The sequence below is a fragment of the Henckelia pumila genome, chromosome 4, assembly GCF_033568475.1.
Source record: "Henckelia pumila isolate YLH828 chromosome 4, ASM3356847v2, whole genome shotgun sequence".
NCBI lineage: Eukaryota > Viridiplantae > Streptophyta > Magnoliopsida > Lamiales > Gesneriaceae > Henckelia > Henckelia pumila.
In genome coordinates this window covers 108,503,864-108,517,454 of record NC_133123.1, presented here as the reverse complement: position 1 = coordinate 108,517,454, position 13,591 = coordinate 108,503,864, and positions in this window count along the sequence as shown.

The window sequence follows — 13,591 nt, the reverse complement described above, 5'->3', positions numbered from 1 at the left end:
AAAGTATTCAAAAATCCTTAAAATGAAGTTTTACCTACTTTGCTCAACTTTTAAGAATTTAAAATAAATTTGTGATGCTCAAAAAATCCTTAAAATTGTCATTTAATAAACCTCCTCTAGATTACTACATAAATCTAAAAAAATAAATTATAACTCTCGAATCCGCTTCCGCCCGTAGGTCCTGAAATAACGGAAACTCAAGAATTATTTTAAAATAAAAATTTAAACATTTTGATGTCACAATGATAAATAAAATATTTAAATAATAAACAGATAGATTAAAATAATTTAAATAAACTAGATGAAAGTTTAAAAGTCATTTAAATAAATAAGCAAACGGATTAAAAACCTTTAAAACTAGTTGGACAATTAAAAGCATTTAAATAAATAAGCGGGACATTTAAAATCATTTAAATAAGTAACCGATAAACTCAAGTCATTTTAAATAAATAATTTGGACAATTAAAATCATTTGAATAAGCAAGATTAAACCTTAAAATCATTAAAACAAATAATTTTTATAATAAAATAATTTAAATAAGTAAACTTAAACAATTATAATCATTAGTTAAATAGTTAGTACAATAAAATCATTTAAATAAATGATTGAAATTTTATTAACACATAATTAAAATAAATAATTTTAATCAATTAAACTTAAAAATAATAATCATAATATTTATTTAATTTCTATGCATGCGATTTAGTAGATTGAATTTTAGGTACTACAGTCCTGATGTCCAATATCGCCCACAACACTCAATCACAACTTTTACATAATCAAACATAACATTTAACATTAATAAATCATAACTCTAGCATACTATTTGCAATTTATCATTAAAAGCCTTAAAACTTACAGACATGAAGACGAAGTATCTGAGTCATTGGCGAGAATGCATGCATGTGCTATATTACAGAACCAACCTCTCTGATACCAAGATGTAGCGTCCCAAAACTCGAGGACGCTTCTAAACATACTATATTATTTAAAACCAAAATGCGGAAAAATAAAAACTTTCATTATGAGAACACCTATGTACCAACAACTATAATAAAATAGTTTCCAACAAAGTTTTGTCAACATGCAAAAAGATTAAAAGTAAAACTTGTTTTCCTTTCAAATAAACTTAAAATATGCACAACATAAAAATTCTTCTGACAACGTGCTCGTACATCTTCTTCCCACCGACCATCTACTCCTCTTCATGTATATCATTAACTTCATCATTACCTGCAACATTCAAGTATAGTGAGTATAAAAACTGAATAAACATAAATGTACATATTCATACATAATAAAATGTAATGTATTGATGTGGCTGAAACATAACATAACATCATGCAATAACGATCAAGGAATAAAAATCTTCTTCAATAATCGTGATGGAATACATGCAATTGTGGTAATCATGTCTTAGGAGCACATGAAGTTCTCGTGATCAAGGTCGTTGTACAACAAGCATATAGATGTACCATCTATACTAGCCTTATTTAATATGCGCACCATCTCTGTACCGTCCATACTGGCCTTGGCCAATATGCGCAACATCATATAGGAGAAAAGTATCCTGGATAATATGCGCACCATCTCGGTTTTTCACTCAAACAACAACGGTGAGAAACCGTTGTTGTAGGCTCAGAATGGCAACTGATTTAAAACTGTTGTTGTTGGGTGTGCTTTTAACACACCATTAGTTACAATGATTTTAAAAATTTTATCCGTTGTCGTCCGGTGTAGTGACCCTAGCCCGAATCTACTACTAATAAGAAATTTAAGCTTAATTAATCATGCAATAAACAATAATCAGAGATAAACCGCCAAAACCCAAATAAACACTGGACTGGCAGAATACAACTGGTAAAACAAATTCCAAATATACAACCTAGTTACTACTCCTGTAGCTCTGCTTGGTCACCACCTAATCCCAAATCCTAGTGGAACACCTGGAAGTGAGCATTAAATCTCAGTATGAGAGTACGAATATACACATGCTATGAATGCAAATACAAATGCAAGTGTAGGGTACCGAAAACCTATACAGAAAAACTGCTCAGTCAAGGCGTCATGGTATGTAGCACGCTGGGCCGTCGCATCAAGAGGTGACTCCCATACCATAAAAATATGTGGATATAATCGGATCCAAGTCCACGGAAATCAATCCACTAGAAACACGGGGCTGAGCGACTTCTACTACAGGCTATGCAAATCAAGACATAAAGCTCAACATGTACATGCATGCCGCATAATATCAATGCATATAAAAATGCCACAGAAAACATGCAAACATAGAATATGTATATTCTATCAGGCTATCTCGGATAATACGTCCATACCTCTATCCATACAAATCAAGCACCCTAGCAATCTAGCAGTCCAGGTACTCACAATCCAAGCCGATAAGAAATAATCACCATATCTATTATAATACTCTAAAAGCCTTAACTAGACTAACATATACTCTTATTTCTTAATAAGATTCTCGAATCATACCTTCGTTCGTAGTTAGCCCGTTGATGTCGAAACTCTAGGTTCGAAATTATATCCTAAAACTTTGAAACAAGCCACAACAATCAAATAAGATTTTCCCTAATCTGAACGGTGATCGGCGCCGGTGAGCGGCGGTGGCGGCGGCGGCTGGAAAATGGCGATCACCGGAGTTGCGGCTTTTCTTCACAATATTTATATCAAAACAAAGCTTACGACATAAGGAACACAACCCATCAACCAATTTTCAAGTTTCCGATGAATTATGGTAGTGAAACTCGGTGGAAAAGATGGCGTCCGAAAATGGGTTTCCAGTCAACACAATAAATCCTTGCAAAATCGGTACCAATAGATAGCTCTTGTCAAGGGCTTTCCAACCGTATATTTGGTTTCTAGTTTGGACAACCGGAGATGGCTTAACGACGGAGAGAAGGTGGCGGCGGTTTCTGAGAGTCGCAATAAAAATGTGTAAAATGGGTGTCAATAGCTAGCTCTTGTCGCGAGGATTCCAACCGTATATTTTTCTTGACTCGGTTTGAATTATTTCAAATTCTGTGTGCTATAAAAATCACATATGTATTTTAATATCGTCTATAACTCGATATTTACTAATACATATTTTTAACACACAAATCAATTATTTTTAATCTCCTTTAATTCCTTGATCAAATCCTTAATCATGTTTAGCCAATTAATCTTTTAAAATTGAACTGGGCTACTACATTCGCCGTTTTACTTGTAGTGCTATTCTCCGTTTTTTTTGATGTTGTTAGAACCTAAGAGGGGGAGTGAATTAGGTTATTGGAAAGCCAAAAGTAAAAAAATAAAATAAAGTAGTGAAGAGAAAGACTTATTGGAAAATCAAATAAATTGTATAGGTAAATCAATTAAATAAATAAAGTAAAAAAAAATAAATAAAGCAGTGAAGAGAAAGATATTTTTAAAAAAGTTCGACGATAAAATACCTACGTCTTCTCTTCTCGGTTAAGATCGATTAACCGAGTTGTCAATAGAAATTTCTTGGCTTTGATGGCTTCAAGATAGACCTTACAAAAACATGCTCGCTAAATCTACTTGGCCTTGAGGGCTCCAAAGATAACCACAACAATCAACACAACTTTCAAAGTTACAACTCATGATCACCACACAATGATTGCTTTTACAAGAATATTGAAAGCCAAAAGAGAGAAAGCTTTGAGACCAAATGGCGTGTGTTCAAATGACTCCAGAATGGCCTCTTTATAGTGGTGAAAGTGAGCTAGTTCGGTCCTTCCGAACACTGTTCGGATTGTCTAATCTTGTGCAACCAATTTCAAAAATTTTCTGGTAAATAATCGGATCTTCTGATCGGCACTTTGAAGCTTCCAATCTGCAAAAATTGCCTAGATTCAAACTTTAAAACTATGCTATTGTCTTCAAGTTCGCACCCACTGATCCACTTCGAAGCTTTAGATCATATTCTTAGAATCTTACATTCCGCAAATATATCAACTAATGATATTCCACGATCAGACCATCCAATCATATCTTCGGTCCTTTCGATCATGCAAAACATTGAATTTTGAAATCCCAAGATCTCAATTTAATTTTAGGACAGTTTGGAGATTCCGATCTCAGATTGGAACTTCCGAACGCATGCACTTCGTTGCCTCCGAACATCTTCCATTGGAATGGTTCGGACCTTCCAAACACACTTCGGAGGTTCCAAACTTGTACATTTAATTGCATCCGAACTTATTTGGCAGGGCTTCAATGTGATGTTGTTCGGTTCTTCCGAACACATCTTTGGAGCTTTCGAACTCATCTGAAAAAAAAATACTAAAATCTGCATTTTCTCCATATGAAACATTATTAATAATAGACAGAGTTTTGTAATTATCAAAACACAATTTTTAATATATGTTAATGCAATAAAAAAAACATTTATCTCCATGTGTTTAAGGCGTAACAATCTCCTTATTTTTCATGATCACAAAACATGGTTAAATAAAATATGATCAACTTTATTTTAAAAGTCAACATGTAACCAACTAATTTCCCCCTTTTTGCGATAATCAAAAAGTGTAAATAATAAAAAAAATTAGAGTTAACCATAAAATGCAAAAAATAAACATTTAATTAATAATATAAATGATTAAAATAAGTGCAAACAAAAAATTTAAAAATAAACTAAGCATCTTCATTCTTCGGTTGGTGATGACTCAAGAAATGGTCAAAAAAGATTCCAATTTGTCAACACGAGAAGTAAAGTATGCAAGAGTAGCAGTAGTCTCGGCGTGGTTGTTGACTATGGAATTTTCGATATTCTCAAGGGAGAAAGACGGTTGAAGTGTTCAACAATTCGGTCAAACGAGAATCGATCCATTGGAGTAGAAGGAATCTTAGGAGTGAAGGAAGGAATCACTCCAATATTGATATTGGGTAGAGGAGAGGAAGGAAGACAAGAAGATGGAATGCCTTGGTGAGGGGGTCCGGTTGGAAAACTTTTTGAATTGGGTGGAGTGAATGACGGGCTAATTCGCTTATTAAATAATTTTAGCAAGTGCACTAGGTCAAGTAATAGTAAGTAGACAAAGAGTCCAGATATCGATCTCATAGGGACTGACTGACGATTTCCAAAATATAATTATTTTAACTTAATCTAGACCAATCAATAAAAGTTGATTTGATGAATTCAATTAAATTTTAAGCTAACAAATAAATTACTAATAAAATAAATTAAAAACAAACTCGCAGCCAGAACTACGCAGGTACTGAACAAATCATGCAAAAACGTGGAAAAATCTATAATCCAAATTTAATCTAAATCACGGAAAATTCTCCTAATATTTTCAACAGTCTATTTCTATTTCTAGAATTTGTTAAACATATTCAAGTCGGACGGATTAATTATTTCTAATGAATTCTAATCAAACTCAAATGCATTAGAAACTATGAGAATTTAGTTTTCACCTAAAGTCGCACAATGAAATCGAATATTATTTTTAGTCGATTTAACCTTGTGTCAATTGTTGGGTGAGCACAATCAATTCCTAATATTTTGACTCAGAATCAACTAACAATCAAGTAAATAATTGGCTAGATCATTCTCAAGAACAAAAATATAAATCCAACAATCAATAATTTTGATAGAAATAACAAATCCTAAATAAACATCCACGTGTTCAACAATAATATGTTCGGCCCAATCTCGTGGCTTCAATCGATAATAAACGACTACTCCATAATCATAAACATGATTCCAAACAAGAGTTTAATCATCCAACAAGAAATAAAAAGAAAATAGAAATAGAAAGAGAAGAAAATAGAGAGTTCTTCAATACTCCAAGCCTCTAACCGCCTCTTCACGTCTGTTGCGATCTCAAACCCCTTAATCTGATGCAGAGATCAATATTTATATGCCCCGATCCAAGAGATTTTTTCCTTTTTTAAAAACGAGAGTCCACCAAAATAGAAATTTTTTTTCCGCAATCGCGCTCGAGGGGTAAAAAGATCCCGTTCGAGCGCGAATTTCTCTGTCTTCACATTTTTTTCCTCGTGGATGCACTCGAGCAGTAGAAATATCTAGCTCGAGCGCGAATTTATATGACTTGAAAATTCTTTTGCTCCTGGCACGCTCGAGCGGTATAAATATCCCGCTCGATCACGTTATTTTCTGCCCGAATATATGTGATTTTCCAATGTTCCTACAAATAAACTCAGGAAAGTGAAATGCAGACCGCACACATGAAATAATAAATAAATAAAACAAAAACACTCAAAAGACACAATGAATGCATGCAAACTAGACTCGAAAATAGCACAAAATTATGAACAATAATACAGTTATCAACTCCCCCATACTTGACTCTTGCTCTCCCTTGAGCAAGACAAATGACAAAACAAACACATAACACAAAATGAAAGTAGGATAATGGCATGGGAAAGTAGTAGCCTCAGTGAAGTCTAAGTATAACCAAAACTCAAAAATACCCTCAACTCTTTACAATACAACCTCGATTAAGCGTGAACATGTGTGCGTGCGATGTTATTCCAGTTACATGAAACTTGAAAAGAATCGTTTTATACGACTGCTTAGCGACATAATAACACATCAATGCAAGTATCACTCTCATGCACCCATTCCTTTCAAATACCTCTAACAAACACACCTCCCATGAGATCTATTATCACGCACCGTCTGATTTTGCACCCGAATTTAAAAAGCCTCATAAATTACCCGAAAACTTAGCTACAACTTTGATAGAATTCGGATTTCAATCTCCTCGTCTATAGTCCAGATGGAGCATCAACCCCATAGTGCATACTTAGCCTTGGACTTGGAATTAGGATTTCAATTCCTCGTCCATGATCCGGATGGATTTGAGTTTTTCAAAAAAAAATTATCATTTTTTTAAAAAAAATGGTGCGCCCAAGATCATAAGTTCAAAGTTAGAGGATCATCGAAATTCGCAGGACATAATTAATATCACTAAAACCTAGTGCTGTGCAATGGTCAAACAGACAAACACTTCATCAATTTTTTCGCTACAATTAACTGGTTTAACATTAGTGCTTAAAGATATTCACGGTTCAACCTAAAGTTTCTCATGTCAAGTCAAGGGCAACATTTTCAATAAAATTTCAAATTTATTTTCTTACTTCATCATCATCATTGGCTCCCATTTATCGTCCTAACTCAACACGCATGCAAGAGAACACTAAAACAAACAAAATGCAAACAAACTAAAACACTAGGATGCAATCACAAGCACAAACATTAAAACATATAACACAAAATGCAATAAAATAACAACTAGCTACCTCCCATACTTATCTAAAGCATTGCCCTCAATGCTCTAGAGACAACTAAAACAATGCAATGAACAAACAAATGCAAAAACGAAAAGACAAAAAATTAAATACAAAAACTCCCCTGGTTTAAGAATCTTCATCATCAACTTCTATCTCGGGTGGTGGGATAGCAGCTGGAACAGAGAGGCGGGGCGCGACATAGTGAAATTGGAATGGTGGTGGAAACGGCGATGGCACGGGGTAAAGGGCGGAGTCCGAACCCATCTGCATAGCGATTCCTCGCACCAAGGAATCAGTGGAACTGAGGTGAGTAGTGGCGATGGTGTTCTAGTCATTCTGGTGATGAGCCCAAGAAGATAATTCATTGACAGTATGCATGACTGTGCGGCGAGTATGCGGTGGTGGCAAATGGCTTGGTCGGCTAGGACCCTCTTCCCTCGGTGGTGGTGCAACTTTACAACTATTTTTCTCTTTGACAACCCAGGTGGAATCATCAAGTGGCTTTTCGGGCTCAAGCAACTCCTCATCTTTGCGAGGCACAACCCATGCTTGAATACACAACTTAGTCACAATCGAGGGAAAAAAACAGCCCAACATGCGAGGTGTGGATGGAGTGGCGAAGTTTCGAGTAAATAATGCGCCCCAAACATTGATTGGCCAGTCCATCTTTAAGGCATACAACATAATAGTTCGATCCGAATGAACGTCGCTAGTAGGGGACACCGGAATCATTCCCTTTGCGACAAAAGCGTACCACATCGCCGATTCCATCTTCAAAAACTTTTCAAGAAAGTGCAGACGCTTCACTGAATCTTGCCATGCGGCCCCTGAATAACAAATGTGCCCAATAATAATATTAAATCGGGGTTGGCCTTAAATTTTTGGTACTGGAAGTCGTCCATCGGAGGTGATTCTAACAGCCTATTCAAAGTATCTACATCTTCGGGCACAAGTCGCCCTCTCACAAATGCTTTATCATCATCACGTTCAATTGCGTTTGCATAAAATTCCCTAACTATTGGTATTATTGTCGCTTTTGGTGGGGAACGATATTTAATCCAATTAAGATGCTTGGCGTTCCACCAAATACAACTAGCTCGCGCATTCAGATCTATTCCAAGTTCAGGAATGGGATTACGATGAAGTTTAGCATGATCATACCGTTTTTTCGCCTCCGACTAGATGAATTTTCCAAAAACGGCGCCAAAAACTTGACCGACTAATTTAGTTATTAAATAATTATAGCAAGCGCACTAGGTCTAGTAATAGTAAGTGGACAAAGAGTCTAGATATCGATCCCATAGGGACATGTAAAAGTGGTTTTGTGTTGGTCCTTTGGCGCTACGAGAATTTGCATATAACCCGAATAGCCATCTAAAAAATAGTAAAACGAATGTCCAGCCAACCTCTCAACCATCTGATCAATAAAGGGAAGGGGAAAGTGATCCTTACGGGTGACATCATTAAGTATTCTATAATCAATGCAAACACGCTACACGGTAACAGTCCGTGTAGGTATTAATTCATTGTTTTCATTTTCTACCACGGTTATTTCTCCATTCTTTGGTACTATCTTAATTGGATCCCACGAAGAATAATGTGAAATTATTCAGTATTTTTAATTAGAATAGTCTAATTTGTCTAGAAAATCAATATTTGAGAGATTTGCAGAAAAATAAAATAAGCAAAGAATTTTAGTAGCACGCACACAATTTCAAGGAAATATTAACCAGAGGAAAAATGGTCTAGATGTTTAGAGTTCACCTGATTTCGACAACAATCACTCCTAATTAAATTATTTTCATGAATTCCTTTCAATTAATAGCCAAGAACACTTAGATTATTCTATTTTTCTTTCCCAAGTGCCAAATAGAGTGTATCAACTACAGTTCAATTTCAATATCCCTATTAAGAATCTAATTTTAGTGATACATGTAAAACAATGTTCTTTTTATGGTTATATTAAAGTTATATACTCTCCCGAGCTATATAAACAATTAACAGTGTTAATTCTATTGGTCCTATTCAAAATCCCCTCTTCCGACATTTAAAATCATTTAAATAAGTAACCGATAAACTCATGCCTTTGACTGTTTTCAGGAGCTTAGGACTTGGTGAGGTGAAGCCCACCATGATCGCGTTGCAGTTGGCTGATCGATCTATCACATATCCGCTTGGAATCATTGAAGATATTTTGGTAAAAGTAGATAAATTTATTTTTCCAGCAGATTTTGTTGTGTTAGATATTGTGGAGGATGCAAACATGCCCCTGATATTGGGGAGACCTTTCTTGGCCACTGCCGATGCCAAGATAGAGGTGAAGAGAGGTGCATTGTCAATGGGTGTGGACGGTGAGAGTGTAATTTTTAATATATTTATGAAGTCATCTAACACCCCTATTGAAAAATTATGCTTGATAGAGCCGGTTATGAATTTGGAGGGTCGTTCAAAAGCCGACATTGCGGTTGATTCATCGAACGAGAGAGCGCCAAAACCACCAAAGAAGGCCACGAAAAAAGCAAAATTTAAAAGGCGGTTCGTGGAATTTATTTGGCGAGTGAAAGAGAAGGGGAAGAATTAATCCCGTTAAAGTCGGGCTGACGACTTTAAACCAAGCGCTACTTGGGAGGCAACCCAAGTATTTTCTTTTATTTTATTTTATTTGTTTTTATTTTTAGTTTATTTAATTTTTGTTATTTAATTGTTTTAAGTATTTTTTTTAATTATTTTAAATTTTTTGAGCCAATTTTTCTTAATTTTCAAAAATTTGCAGGCTCCAGAAATCTCAAATTCGAGCAAGAGGCGCGCCCGCCCGAGCGCCCGCGCTATACCCTGGAAGAAAATGGTATTGATTTGCGAACTAGAGGCGCGCCCGCGCCACTCCTGCCGAGCGCTCGCGCTTCTTCTGCGCCACACTGATGCACCAACCATTCATGCTATAGCGCTAATGCACTCCCAAAGGGCGCTTACCTTCACGCTATCGCGCATCACACGCCAACATCCATCCCTCATTAGCGCGAGCCAAAGTGCTATCGCTCAGCTTTCTCTCCATCCGCGCCAGCACCTGCGCCATCGCGCATCCATTCATCATCTGCGCTCCCCACATGCGCTAACGCGCATCTCCCCTCCTCCTCCAAGCGCTATCGCGCGTCCCACTCTCATCTGCGCATCTTTTATGCGCTATCGCGCGTCTGCACCTCCCACCAACAGCACCTGCCTCCATCACCTATCCAACTGCGAAGCTTGCAGTGCTATCGCGCCCTCCAGCTACCATCTGCACAGCCCTGAACCCAGCAACTTAGAGCCCGCAATCTTTGCATGACATCTAAACATGCTGCTGTGCACCATGAGTAATCGTGATCCTCAATTGCTTCTTAGTTTCCACCCCTCCATTAGCGCATACTCCTTTGCAATCGGGCGTCCTTAGCAGCTCAATTCTTTGTGTAACGTGCATATAACCTTCACATTTCCATGCAGCTTGGAGCTTCTACAACCACATATCCTAAGCGCGATCAATTTTTTTTTCCTATGCTTAAGCGCTGTATATTGCGTCTTGTGGTTTCAATTTTTGTGTTTTAACCGTATGCATGTTTTCTTGGAAGGTTAAATTGGATGTCCATGTTGCGCTTATCATATCTCCAATGGTTGCGGTTGCGAATTATTTTACTAGAAATTTTGATAACATCGAGTCCTGATGCTCGGTGTCGAAGGTACGCGTCCCGTGTCCCTTGTTCTTTTTCTAGTTTAAAATCATTAGGGACAATGATTATATTAAGTTTGGGGGGGGGGGGGGGGGGGGGAATCAATGTTTGATTTAGTTGTTTGGTTGAAAGTTGAGTTTTGAATTTCATAGATAAAATTTTTGTTGAGTTTAGTTGTTTTTAGTTGAGTTGAGTTGAATTTAAAAGGAGTCAAGAAAGAAATGGATGCATGGCTGATGAAAAATATTTTTGTGCTATAACTGAAATCCATGATTGTCTACCTATCTGACAAATATTTTTGAAAAAATGGAACCAATTAGATGAACAATTTCCTATATACTCTGTGATTAATACTTGAATCTGATTTTTGAGACATACAGACATAGATATGATTGAGGCATTGTTTGAAATTTTTGGGCCTAATTTTCATTGAATTTATCCTTAGTTTCCCATTTGAGCTAGACGTATATTAGTACATTGAGGTACGAGAAAATCTGAAGTTTTTGTGAAAATCATTGTTAACTGCTGATGATTATTTTTTCTGCACTGATTGAATTTGTATGATTTAATTGTGGATTGAGACTTGTCTAGAACTAGTTCAAGCACTCTTCGAGGCAAAATATGGGCAAAACTGAGATTAGGAATGATTTAGGCGATTTTTCTGAATTCGTTTGAGCCTTTCAAGCTACCTATTACTATTTTATCCCTAGTACCTTGTTTGAACTTTATTGAAAATCGAATGACATGCGTGTAAACGTGTGATAAACCCCTATTCGTAATTATTTCAAGGTCCTACATTGACTACCTGAATAACCTATACACTATTTCCTACCTTTAAGGGAGTAATTTGAATGCTAAAATGTTTATGCTCCTAGTTTTATTTGTGAGAAAAAGGATTGGTATGGTGGATGAATTGAAAAGATGAAAAGAGGTAGTAGAAAAAAGAGTTGAAAAATGTGGTTGAAAAAGTTGTGAAAGAAAGAAAAAAATTTGTGAGAGAGTTATGAAAAAGTTGAGAAATGAAATGAAGAGAAATAGAAGTGGAATTGTGAATGAAAAAGGAGTCGTAATTGAGTATAAATATAAATTAATCCTTATTTTTGAATTTTTATCCTTCATTTGTAGCCATGAGCCAGACCTTACACTATAAGCTGAATAAGTCCTATTGACCGAGTCTCAGTTGCCCAATATACTAGTGGAGAAGAGTTGCGAGAATTTAGCCTATGGACTGTTGATTGATGCTTTTAATGATTATGAATTTTGATCTAAACACTTACACGTTTATTCGTTGAATTTACCTATTTGTGAGTGTTTTTGATTTATATCCTATTTTTGATCCTATGCTATCCTTGAAAAGTCCTCATGATCTATGAATGTTTGAATTGAATTCGGATGAAGGTGTTTTGAAACGTGAGTTGCGGAGATTGTGAGTTATGCGGTTATTTTGTTCTGGCTGAAACTTTCAAGTGTTAGTAGCTTGGATATGATTGGATTTGATATTTTTTTGAAATCATTGATGAGGCCATTTTTCCATATTATTTCTTGACTATTCTTGTTGGTTTTTGAGAGAATGAGTTTTTGGAATTTAATAGTTTTGCTCGGGACTAGCAAAAGTCTAAGTTTGGGGGTATTTGATAAGTGTATTTTATACACTTAATTTATATATGATTTAATTGTTAAATATTTGTTTCGAGCAGATTTATGTGGGTATTTTGTTGTTTTTGTGTTTACAGTGAATTATGGAATTTTGTGGAGAAAAGAATAATTATTGAATTTATTTGGAGAAATAAATTAAAAGAAAAGAATTGAGAAAGTTGAGAAGAAAATAGAAGAAACGTACAGAAAAGAATAAAATAAAGAAGAAAAGAAACGATCAGAAAAGAAGAAGGAATAGTATTGGGCTTTCTTATTGGGCTTATTGGTCAGCGCTTGATTGAGCGCTAAACAGAGAAGTGAGAAGAGCTAACGCGCATAATTGAAGATTTGAAAATTCGAGTTGAAGGCGCGCCCGCGCCGTCTATTGAGCGCCCGCCCTGTAGCTGTTTGGAAAGTTTTATTATTTCGGGTAATTTTTATGGGCATGTTTTTGTGGGCTTTTGCTGAGCGATATAAATAGATTCTTTGTCAGACAACTGGAGGAGAGCCGCCACACACACATTAGAATATCAGAAGGTTTGATCGAGAGATTTTCCTGAGGATTTATCTGGAGCTTAACTGAAGAACGAAGACGGAGTTTGATAGTCCGGACACGGCATCGACGACGGATTTGTTTCTTTTATCTTTTATTTTATTTAATTCTGAACATGTTTGGATTTATTATTTATTGTTTTCAGAATTTTATTATGAACTAATTTTTATAATCTAGAGGTCGGATGAAACCTGGTGTAGACGCTTTCATGAATTTTTGATTTTATTGAATTGAGTTTCTTCTAGATTAATTGTTTTTTCTAGAATTGATTTTCTTTTCAATTATCTGATCAATAATTGATTTGTTATATTTATTTGAAATCATTGCTCGGGAGAGGGGATTTTGAATAGGACATTAGAACTACACTGTTAATTTTTTATATAGCTCGGGAGAGTGTATGATTTTAACAGAGCTTTTAAA